The 10,000-nt window shown below is 52.3% G+C and overlaps 1 protein-coding gene across 2 annotated transcripts in view; it reads right to left on the bottom strand.

Moving 5' to 3' along the window:
* The window catches only part of GTPBP10 (GTP binding protein 10), a 59,041-nt gene that overhangs the window by 2,442 nt on the left and 46,599 nt on the right, over window positions 1-10,000 (bottom strand). The window lies entirely within an intron of this gene.

Genomic DNA, 10,000 nt, shown 5'->3' with positions numbered 1-10,000 from the left:
CTCGATCAATGCCACATTGATTCCATACATTGTTATACCTGTCTGCCAATGCAGATCAACACCAGACTTCACCAGCAAGACTAGTTATCGATTTTAAGTTTGGAAGAAAAAAAAAATAAGCTTATCCTTGTTGGGAAAAAATCCTCCTTGCTCCCCCACTCCATCCCCTCCATCCATCCCCAACCTCAAATGGCATGACTGCAGACTCTGTCTGAAATAAGGCAGAATGTATAAAATATGGAGGTATAAAAGATCATGGTTTGGGTTGGGGGATGATCTAAGATGTTTGTGAACAGCTATCTTGAAGATCAGGAGGTTTACCCCCATTAACCCATCCCTCTTTCTTCCTGGTTACAGTGTTTCCTCCTCTTCTCTCACTTCCTTTCTACTTGCTGATGGTTGTGCCCAATTGCCACCCTGCTACACCAATGTCAATTTAACGTTGTTCTAGCTTCCAACAGCTTCACTCTGGTAAAGAAAAATAAATAAATAAAGACCTCACATTTCAGCAAAGAGCCATCTTCATTTGAGGATTTCATGAGCAGTATGCATTTAATCAAATGCCTCCCTGTGGTGATGGGATCAGTGCTTTAAATTGTACTGCAACTTACCAGATAGAATCAGTGGTATAATGGTTCGAGCATCCTCCCTGAGTCTCCGAGGTTCAATTCTGATCCTAGCCAAGTCATACCAAAGATTTATAAAAATGGTACATGCTGCTTCCTTGCTTGGCGCTCAGCATTTAAAGGACAGAGCACAAATAAACCCCATAGGGAAGAGCAAATTCCTCCTTAACTTTCCCACTGAGTGTGGAAAGAAAAGCTGCTTCAGGAAATTATGCAACTTTCTCCAAACTCAGTGGTTCTTTGTCTGAACTTGAGTCTGATGTTATCTCATATATTTCTGATTACCTCCGCTACCGAAGGAAGACGGAGGTTATGTTTTCACCCATCTGTCTCTGTCTGTCTGTGAGCAGGATACCTCAAAAGGTTGTCGATGGATTTGGACGAAATTTTGTGGACATGCTGGGTGTGGGACAAGGACGAATCGATTCGATTTTGGCGAAAATCCAAATCCAGATCTGGATATGAGAATTTTTTAATGTTAAAGTGATTCTTCACCATGGAGAGATGGAGCCAAAAACGATATCGACCTCGATATTTGAAAAGGTTGTGGACGAGTTGGTTCAGCGACAGGAACAAACCGATTAGAATTTAGTTCAGGTCTGGATCCAGATCCGGCCTATCAGTGGGAAACAAAATGTGAACTATTCACCCTGGCAGAGGTACGTGCTCCACCGAGTGCCGTTCTAATTTGTATTTCAGCTCCACCATGAGCCTTAGACCCTGAACCCCCTCTCCCCAAAAAAGTTGGATCATTAGATTATGTTGGTGGCAGCACAGGCTGCAGCCAAAGTCAATGCCTCAATCAAGCACAAATACAGTTGTGTACACTCAGCTTGCCCCAAAGCAGTCCCAATTCACATTATTCAAAATGAGCTCTACTCATCATGGTTATGTGGAATGAGAATCTGAAGCCCACTTACCCCCATGACATATTCACCATTGCAGGTTTATAGCAGAAGTCAAAATCACAGCAAGCATTTCATTGTGGAGAACATGATACACTCATTAAACCACATCTGCTGTTTCTCCATTAGCAGCATCCTAGAAAATTGAACGGTAAACAAAATGTTGAGAGAAGTATGCTCATTACTGTGGGAAACAACGAAAAGCCAATGTTTCAGGTGTTAACCCTTCGTCGGAATAAGAACTGTTTTGTTTTTTTTTTGCTCCAATGAAAGGGTTAATGTCCAAAATGTCGGCTTCTCCTCGCTTCCCACAGTAGTTAGCAAAGTTCGATCAACGTCCTGTTGATTCCATCTGTGCTGTGTCACGTGATTGGGTTTTCGTATATCATGCCTCGCCCGCTAGGGGTGGGAAGAGTGTGCTTCTGGTCGTGCAATAAAGCGGAGTTGATGCTGGCCCACGTGCTTCTTGCGTCCCACTGCACCTCGTACACTCTAGTTGGCGACGAGGATGGTTGAATATGGACTTATGCCCGTTTTCGACGGGGACGACTTTGAATTGTTTTCGGAGCAATTGGAATGCTATTTCCACGCGAACGATGTGGTCGACGAGAGCAAGCAGAAGTCGATCTTGCTCGCTTCGCTTTCGCCAGAGCATTATCGGCTGCTGGGTGATTTAGTGGCACCGAACAGGCCCCAGGATGACGAGCTGGCATTTCGGGACATTGTGGAGAAAATGAAAGCACACATGGCGCCGGAGAAGTCATTGCAGCTCGCTCGATTCCAGTTCGATCGCCTCTCGAAAGGGGCAGAGGAACGCGTCGCTGATTTTGTGGCGCGGATTAAGCATGCTTCCGTGGGCTGCAAGTTCACGGCGGGGGAGCGGCCAGCTCGGCTCAGAGATCGTTTTATCGCTGGTTTACAAGATGCGAAACTGGTTTCAGCGGTTTTACGGCTGAAAGATGAAGCCATTACATTTGACTCGGCGGTCAGCATGGCTACAGCGGTCGAGCAGACTCGCGGGGATGTTCGAGCCATCACCAGCCACGCGGGCTCGCGAGCACCCCGGGACGCGCGCACGACCTTCGATGCGGGTCGGACGTCGCCACGCGGGCGCGCGTGCGGCGGGGTGACCCCGCGGACATGCTTGGGATGTGGAGGTCGACACCTGCGCCGTGCGTGCCCGTATAAAGGCAACGTGTGTTTGAATTGTCACAAGGTGGGTCATTTGGCGCGTGTGTGCCGTGGGGCGTCGGCCACCGTTAAAGTCGTGGACGGAGATGTGCGAGGCGACTCGGGGCGGAACCAGCGGCCGTTGTTGAGCCTGTTTTCAATTGGCCCGGCGACAGCGCGCCCGATGACGGTGGAAGTCGAAGTGAACGAAACGCCGATCACGTTCCAGGTCGATACGGGAGCAGCGGTGTCGCTCATCGGCGAACAGACCGCACGTAGACTCAACGGCTTGAAGCTTATCAGGTCAAACCTCTTGCTGTTCACGTACACCCGCGAGAAGATAACGCCAGTCGGGATGGCAGACGTGTCTGTGCGGTACCAAGGCCAGGTCGCCACGCTTCGGGTGTACGTCGTACGGGGGAGGGGGCCGTCTCTCCTCGGCCGAGATTGGATGACCCGCATCAGGCTAGACTGGGCCGCAATTCACCTTGTGCAACCCGTGCCGAGCCAGTGGGAGGATCAGTTGGAGGAGATTCTTCAAAGACATCAAGGGTTGTTTAGCGACGACCTTGGAAAACTCAAGGGCATGAAGGCGAAACTCTTCTTGAAGGAGGGGGTGGTTCCTCGGTTTTGTAAACCGCGTCCGGTGCCGTATGCCCTGCGGGACAAGGTCAAGGGTGAACTCGATAGGCTGGAGGCCTGTGGAGTGATCGAACGGGTGTCGTGCTCGGATTGGGCCACCCCCGTTGTCACGGTGCTGAAACGGAATGGAGACGTCCGATTGTGCGGGGACTTCAAATCCACGGTTAACCCGGGACGCAGCGTGGAGCAATATCCACTGCCGTCAATCGATGAGATATATGCGCGATTGGCGGGGAGTCAATACTTCACGAAGCTAGACCTGCGTGATGCATATTTTCACCTGGCAATGGATCCCTGGAGTAGCGAGCTTTTAACAATCAACACGTGTCAAGGGCTCTATCGATATACCCGACTCTGTTTTGGGATTGCTTCGGCCCCAGCTTTGTGGCAGAAAGCCATGGATCAGGTTTGCATTGGCCTGCCCGCTCAGACCTACCTGGACGATGTGCTCATTGCGGGGAAAACAGCGGACGAGCATCTTGCGAACATTGCCCGAGTGCTGACAAAGCTAGAAGCGTGCGGCCTGCGCTTAAACAGGGACAAGTGCGCGTTATTCAAGCAGCGCTTGGAATACCTCGGGCACATCATCACGCCGGAGGGGCTGTTGAAAGGTCCTCGGAAGGTGGAGGCGATTCAGCGCATGCCACCGCCTCGCGACAAGACGCAGCTGCGCTCGTTCATTGGCATGGCCCAGTATTACCAAAGGTTCGTGCGCGGGCTCAGCTCACAACTTGCACCGTTAACGCGGTTGCTCAAGAAGGACGAGCGCTGGGCTTGGGGGCCTGCACACCAGGCGTCGTTCGACCGCGTCAAGCGGCTGCTCACAGAAGATACGGTCCTCGTGCACTACGAGCCTGCGCGTCCGCTCCTGTTGGCATGCGACAGCTCTGCACATGGCATCGGGGCAGTGCTCTCCCACAGGATGGACGATGGTTCCGAGCGGCCTGTTTGTTTTGCATCCCGGACCCTGTCCACAGCAGAGCGCGGATATGCCCAGATTGAGCGTGAGGCTCTCAGCCTCGTCTGGGGTGTGCGGAGGTTTCATCAATATATGCTGGGGCGGCATTTCTCTTTGCAGACGGATCACAAACCGCTTCAATTCATCCTGAGACCCGAACGCGGGGTGCCGGTGGTAGCAGCCGCGCGAATACAACGGTGGTGTCTGTTTCTGGGTGCTTACGATTATGATATTCAGTTCCGGAGCACCGAGAAGCATGCTAACTGCGACGGGCTCTCACGCTTGCCGTGTGCGGAGGGTCCAGCTGCGTCTGAGTTGGGCGACCGGGTCGACGTGTTCGCGCTGGAGCAGGTCCAAAGCGGGCCGGTCACGGCCAGGCAGGTCGCGGTGGAATCGGCTCGTGATCCGGTGCTTGCCCGTGTCGTCCAGGCGATTTCTCCGGGGAATTGGAGCGATCTGCCTTCGACACCGGCATTTCAACCTTTCACGTCACGCGCAGCGGAGCTGTCGTTGGTCCAACGGTGCGTAATGTGGGGAATGAGGACCGTGATTCCACCGAGGTTCAGGCAGTGGTGTTTGGAAGAACTGCATGTCAGTCACCTTGGCATCGTGAAGACCAAGAGTCTTGCTCGTAGCCTGTTGTGGTGGCCGGGGTTGGACAAAGACATTGAGCAGTTGGTTAAGCGTTGCGCCACGTGCCAGACAGATGCTGATAACCCGCGTCGAGCTTTGGGTCTCTGGCCTGTGCCAGACCGAGCTTGGCAGAGGGTCCATGTAGATTTTGCGGGACCGGTTAATGGCAAGATGTTTTTGATTGTGATTGATGCATTCTCTAAATGGCCGGAGGTTGTAGTAATGCAGCATACTTCAGCAAGCATTACAGTAGAGAAGCTGCGGACGATCTTTGCTAATAAAGGGTTGCCGGAGATCCTGGTCTCTGATAATGGTCCGCAGTTCATCGCGGGTGTATTTGATGAGTTTATGCGCCAGAATGGTATTCGACATCTCAGGTCCGCACCGTATCACCCTGAGACGAATGGCCAAGCTGAGTCGTTTGTCAAGATGTTGAAGCGGGCTTTGCGCAGGGGGGGGGTGTTGCACCTGTGCAGATGGTGGTCGATGTCTTTTTGCTCCATTACAGGAACGCAGTTCATCCTGTCACGGGTGATTCGCCGGCCATTCGTCTCTATGGACGGGCTTTGCGGTCCAGGCTGGATTTGCTACGACCTGGAGGGTCGGGGAGTGGGGCGATGTCGCGTCCGACGCGGCTGCGCAGCTTCGAGGTGGGGCAGCGGGTAATGGTGCGCGATTATTTCCACGGTTCCAAATGGGTGCCGGCGGTGGTCTCTGTGGTGCTGGGACCAGCGAATTGCATGGTGCGGACTGATGGTGGGGATGTGTGGAAGCGGCACGTGGACCAGATGCATGATCGCTGTTCAGCGTCACCCCCCCCCCACACCTTCCCGAGCCGGACGATGCGGAACCCCCACCGGTAGTATCGCCGGCACCTGACGTTGTATCGCCGGGGCTGGCTGGGCCGGCGCCAAGGGGGGCTTCGCCTGATGCCGTCCTACCCGGGGACGTCTTGCAGGCTGGGCAGTCGGGGGTAGCTGGTGTTGCGGAAAGTGCTAGTCCGGCGAGGGTGTCACCTCGACCGAGCCGGGAGGCGTCTGAGCCTGGGCTGTCTGGCGGCGCTGCCCGTCCGAGGCGGGTCAGGGTGCGGCCACGGTACTTGGAGGATTATGAGTGTTGATGGGTTTCCGATGGTCATGTTGTGATTATCCGTTCATTATGTGACGGGTCATTTTACGAGGGGAGGAGTGTGCTGTGTCACGTGATTGGGTTTTCGTATATCATGCCTCGCCCGCTAGGGGTGGGAAGAGTGTGCTTCTGGTCGTGCAATAAAGCGGAGTTGATGCTGGCCCGCGTGCTTCTTGCGTCCCACCGCACCTGGTACACTCTACCATCCATTGTTCAACCTGTCCACCAATGCGGATCACCACGAACCTTCACCAGTAAGACTAGTTCTTCTTTTGGATTGGAACCCATCATACCTGTAAATCTCACCAAAAAACATCTCAATCTGAAACTATCACCACCTGATAGCAATGACACAAATATCACCACTCAAACACTAGCCTGCAACACTTACCCCCACCTTTAAAAAAAAAAAAATTCCCAGAGGAATATTTTCTTATGTTTGCATATTGCTTGTCAGGTCAGGTCAGGTATGGGAGCATGCAGTGTGTCGCTGCGTCCACTTTCTGCCGGTACTCCAGGGGCCTCCGTCTGGCCATCCCCCAGGCAGATGCCTGGCCCATCCCCATCTCCTTGAGATGCCAATCAACCTGCTGCAACCATGAGGCACATGGTCGGCCCATTGACCTCCTCCACTCATGAGACTCCCTCGCTGAGAGAATCTGGTGAGCAGGATCAGCGTCAGTAATACGAGCAACTTGTCGATACAGCCGCAACTGCCGCTCACAGACTATGCAAATAAATCTCATTTCAATCTGTCAGCAGCCGCTCATTGGACACAAAGTCCGACCAGCGAGAGCCAAGGATTCTCCGAAGATACCGGGTACCAAAGGAATTAAGTCTCTGTCTCAGATCCCTGGTCAGAGTCCAAATCTCAAACCCGAAGAGCAAGACTGGAAGCACCAAGGACCTGAAGACTCGGACTTTCATCCTCCCGCACAGGTACCGGCAGCGCCACACCCAATGATCCAGTGAATTCATGACTCCCCAGGTTCGACCCAGATGTCTGTTGACCTCTGGCTCTCAGCCAGCAGAGACATGAATATCACTGCCAAGGTAAGTGAATCTCTCCGCGACCTCAACATCCTCACCACAAACAGGTACAGACAGGAAAGCAGCATCCAAGATGTCATTGAAAGCCTGGATATTAGGCTTGACCAAGGAAACCCGTAATCCCAGCGGCTCCGACTCCTCATTGAGCACCTCGAGGGCCCCCAAAAGGATATCTCGAGTCTCCGCAAAGGTGATTGCATCATCTGTGAAATCAAAGTCAGAGATCTTGGCATTCCCAAACAATGCACTGCAGCTTGATCTCTCAGACATCCTCCCCAGAATCCAGTCCATACAAGTGCTGAAAAGTGTGGGGGCCAGTACACACCCCTGACGAACTCCAGTAACAACTGGAAATAAGTCAGAGATGGTATCACCACATCTCACAGCACTCTCAGTACCAGAGTACAGTTCAGACATTAGATTGATCTGTTTTGGTGGCACCCCACAGAGACCAAGAATCCTCCAGAGGGCATCGGGCCGATTCACTGAATCAAACGCTTCACAGAGATCAACATTAGCTGCAAGCAGCCCCTGCCGAAACCCTCGTCTGCATTCGGTGAGGACCCGAAGGGGAAGGATATGATCAATCGTCGACATCTTTGTGTAAAGCATGACTGCTCTGGACGCTGGTGCTCAAGCAGATGGTGGCGAACCCCATCAAGAATTATCCGACAAAAGACCTTGCCCGGAACTTAGAGCAGCGTCACCCTCGATAGTTGTTTCAGTCTTGGCGATCACCCTTCCCTTTCTTGAGAGGGACAAGACCCCTCTTCCAGTCAGTTGGGATGATGCCTGTGTTCCAGGCAGAGCACAGAACTGCATGCAACGACATGAGTACAGCATTTCCACAAGCCTTGAGAAGTTCAGCATGGATGCCACAGATCCCAGGAGCTTTACACATTTCAACCGGTTCAGCACAGCCTGTGTGTCCACAGACGAAGGTGGACCACAGTTGATTAGAGGGTCAGCAATAGGGATTGCAACACCCCTGAAATCCAACTCAACAGCTGGTGGATCATCCAGGTACAGCCGTTAAAAGTAACCGGCCCAGCAGGCCTTCACTTCGGACTGTGCTCTCAAGAGCCCACCACCCTTTGCTCTCACTGCAGTACACTGAGGGACGGGCTTGGAGGAACGCAATGCACGAATTCCCCTGGAAGCAGGACGAGAATCACTTGACCACAGGTGATGCTCTACCCCCTCACAGATTCCTCGCACATAGGTCCCCTTGTTCACCCATAATGCACGTACAGTTTTACACCTCAGCTCCATAAACAGCTCAGTTCTGCTATTCGGCCTGGCCCTGCGACTCTGGTCAATGGTATCCAGTGTCCCTTGAGATTAAATTCTTCTTCGCCCTGCACTGAGTTCCAAGACATCTACCAGCAGCATCAAGGACGGTTGTCTTGAAGGCACTCCATAACTTTCCAGGATCCCCCCAAAGCACCCAGACCCCCCCCCCAAATCTCCACTCAGCCTGTTCGCAAACTACTCAGACACCCTCTCATCCTTGAGCTTGCCAACATCCAGCCCAGGCTGGGATGGTACCATTCTCCTGGATTTAAGCTGCAACTTCAGAATTGCTACAACAAGTCTGTGGTTAGTATTGAGGAACTGAGCACTCCGGTAGACCCTGCAGTTTTGGATCATCTTCCAGCGACCATCAACGAGCACATGGTCAATCTCCTTTGCCACACCACCAGGGTTGGAATAACAAGTCCAGCGATGAGCCTGTGTGTGCTGAAACCATGAACCAGCCACCCTAAGTCCATGACTTCTTGCAAAGTCAAGAAACTTCGTGCTATTCTGGTTCACAGCTCCAGACCTATGGGGACCAACACATGTCTCATAACCATCCCTATCAGTTCCAGTCGATGCATTAAAATCCCTCAAGACGAGAAGAGTATCTCGCCCGGGGCACTGATCAACCACAGATTTGAGCGTGGCTTCGAATGTTTCCTTCACGGTGACATCACTCACCTCAGTTGGAGCGTATGCAGAGACCACGGAAATGACACCCAAGGAGTGACGAATCCTGAGTCTCATAAGATGCTCGTTGACCAGTGTTACCTCAATTATTATTGGACACAGCTACAGCAACTCCTTGGGCATGGTAACCATCAGAGCGACTACACCAATGGTAGGTGTAACGACCCGCCATGATCTTGCTGCAATCCAGTCTCCGAACCTCAGAGAGAGCTGCAATACCGATGTCCGAACGTTTGAGCCCAGATGATAACAGAGAAAGGGGATCATCTTCTCTTACGGATAGGACATTCCAGGCACCCACCCGAAGGGACCACCTCAGGTTAACCCAAAGAGACCACCGTCCGGTGGACGACACCTTAGCACCACTCCAACACACACTACCGCAGTCTGACCTGGGAAGGTTACCCCGTGGTTTCCCTCCTATCAAAGATTGGGGGTCCTGAAGGCTTTGCCCCAATCCTGTCATCTGGTGAGCTTCCCTGTGAAGGGCAGCTGCACAGGAGGTGCTCCCACAGAGTGGGTTTTCAGATTTTTTTTATGCTTTTCGAATGTTTTGCAGAATGAAGGGTTTTATGCTGGCCGGATTGCAAATCTTGCCACCAAGCTCCTAATAAAAAGTAACCCAACTGGAGGAGGACGACCGCAGGCACAGATGGGCATTAGATATGGATGGCCATTGGCTCACAAGAAGCTCCTCCACCCTTTGCTTGAGTTGTCCCTAAATTAAGGCAGGACTCGTTTCTCGAATAATAGGCCTGAGCATTTCTCCTTGTTGTAAAGTTGGGTTGGTAAATCGTAACTGCAGGACATTACTCAGCTCCGATTTGAGATTTGTTCAAATGGGGTGTTGTGTTTTGGAGAAAGGAAAACCTCAGCAAAATAACCAAATAGTTTTAGTT

This window comes from Eptatretus burgeri, chromosome 8 (genome assembly GCF_056783735.1).
Source record: "Eptatretus burgeri isolate ZD-2024b chromosome 8, Ebu_testis_v1, whole genome shotgun sequence".
Taxonomy (NCBI): Eukaryota; Metazoa; Chordata; class Myxini; order Myxiniformes; family Myxinidae; genus Eptatretus; species Eptatretus burgeri.
This window is presented reverse-complemented; position numbering and strand designations above follow the sequence as displayed.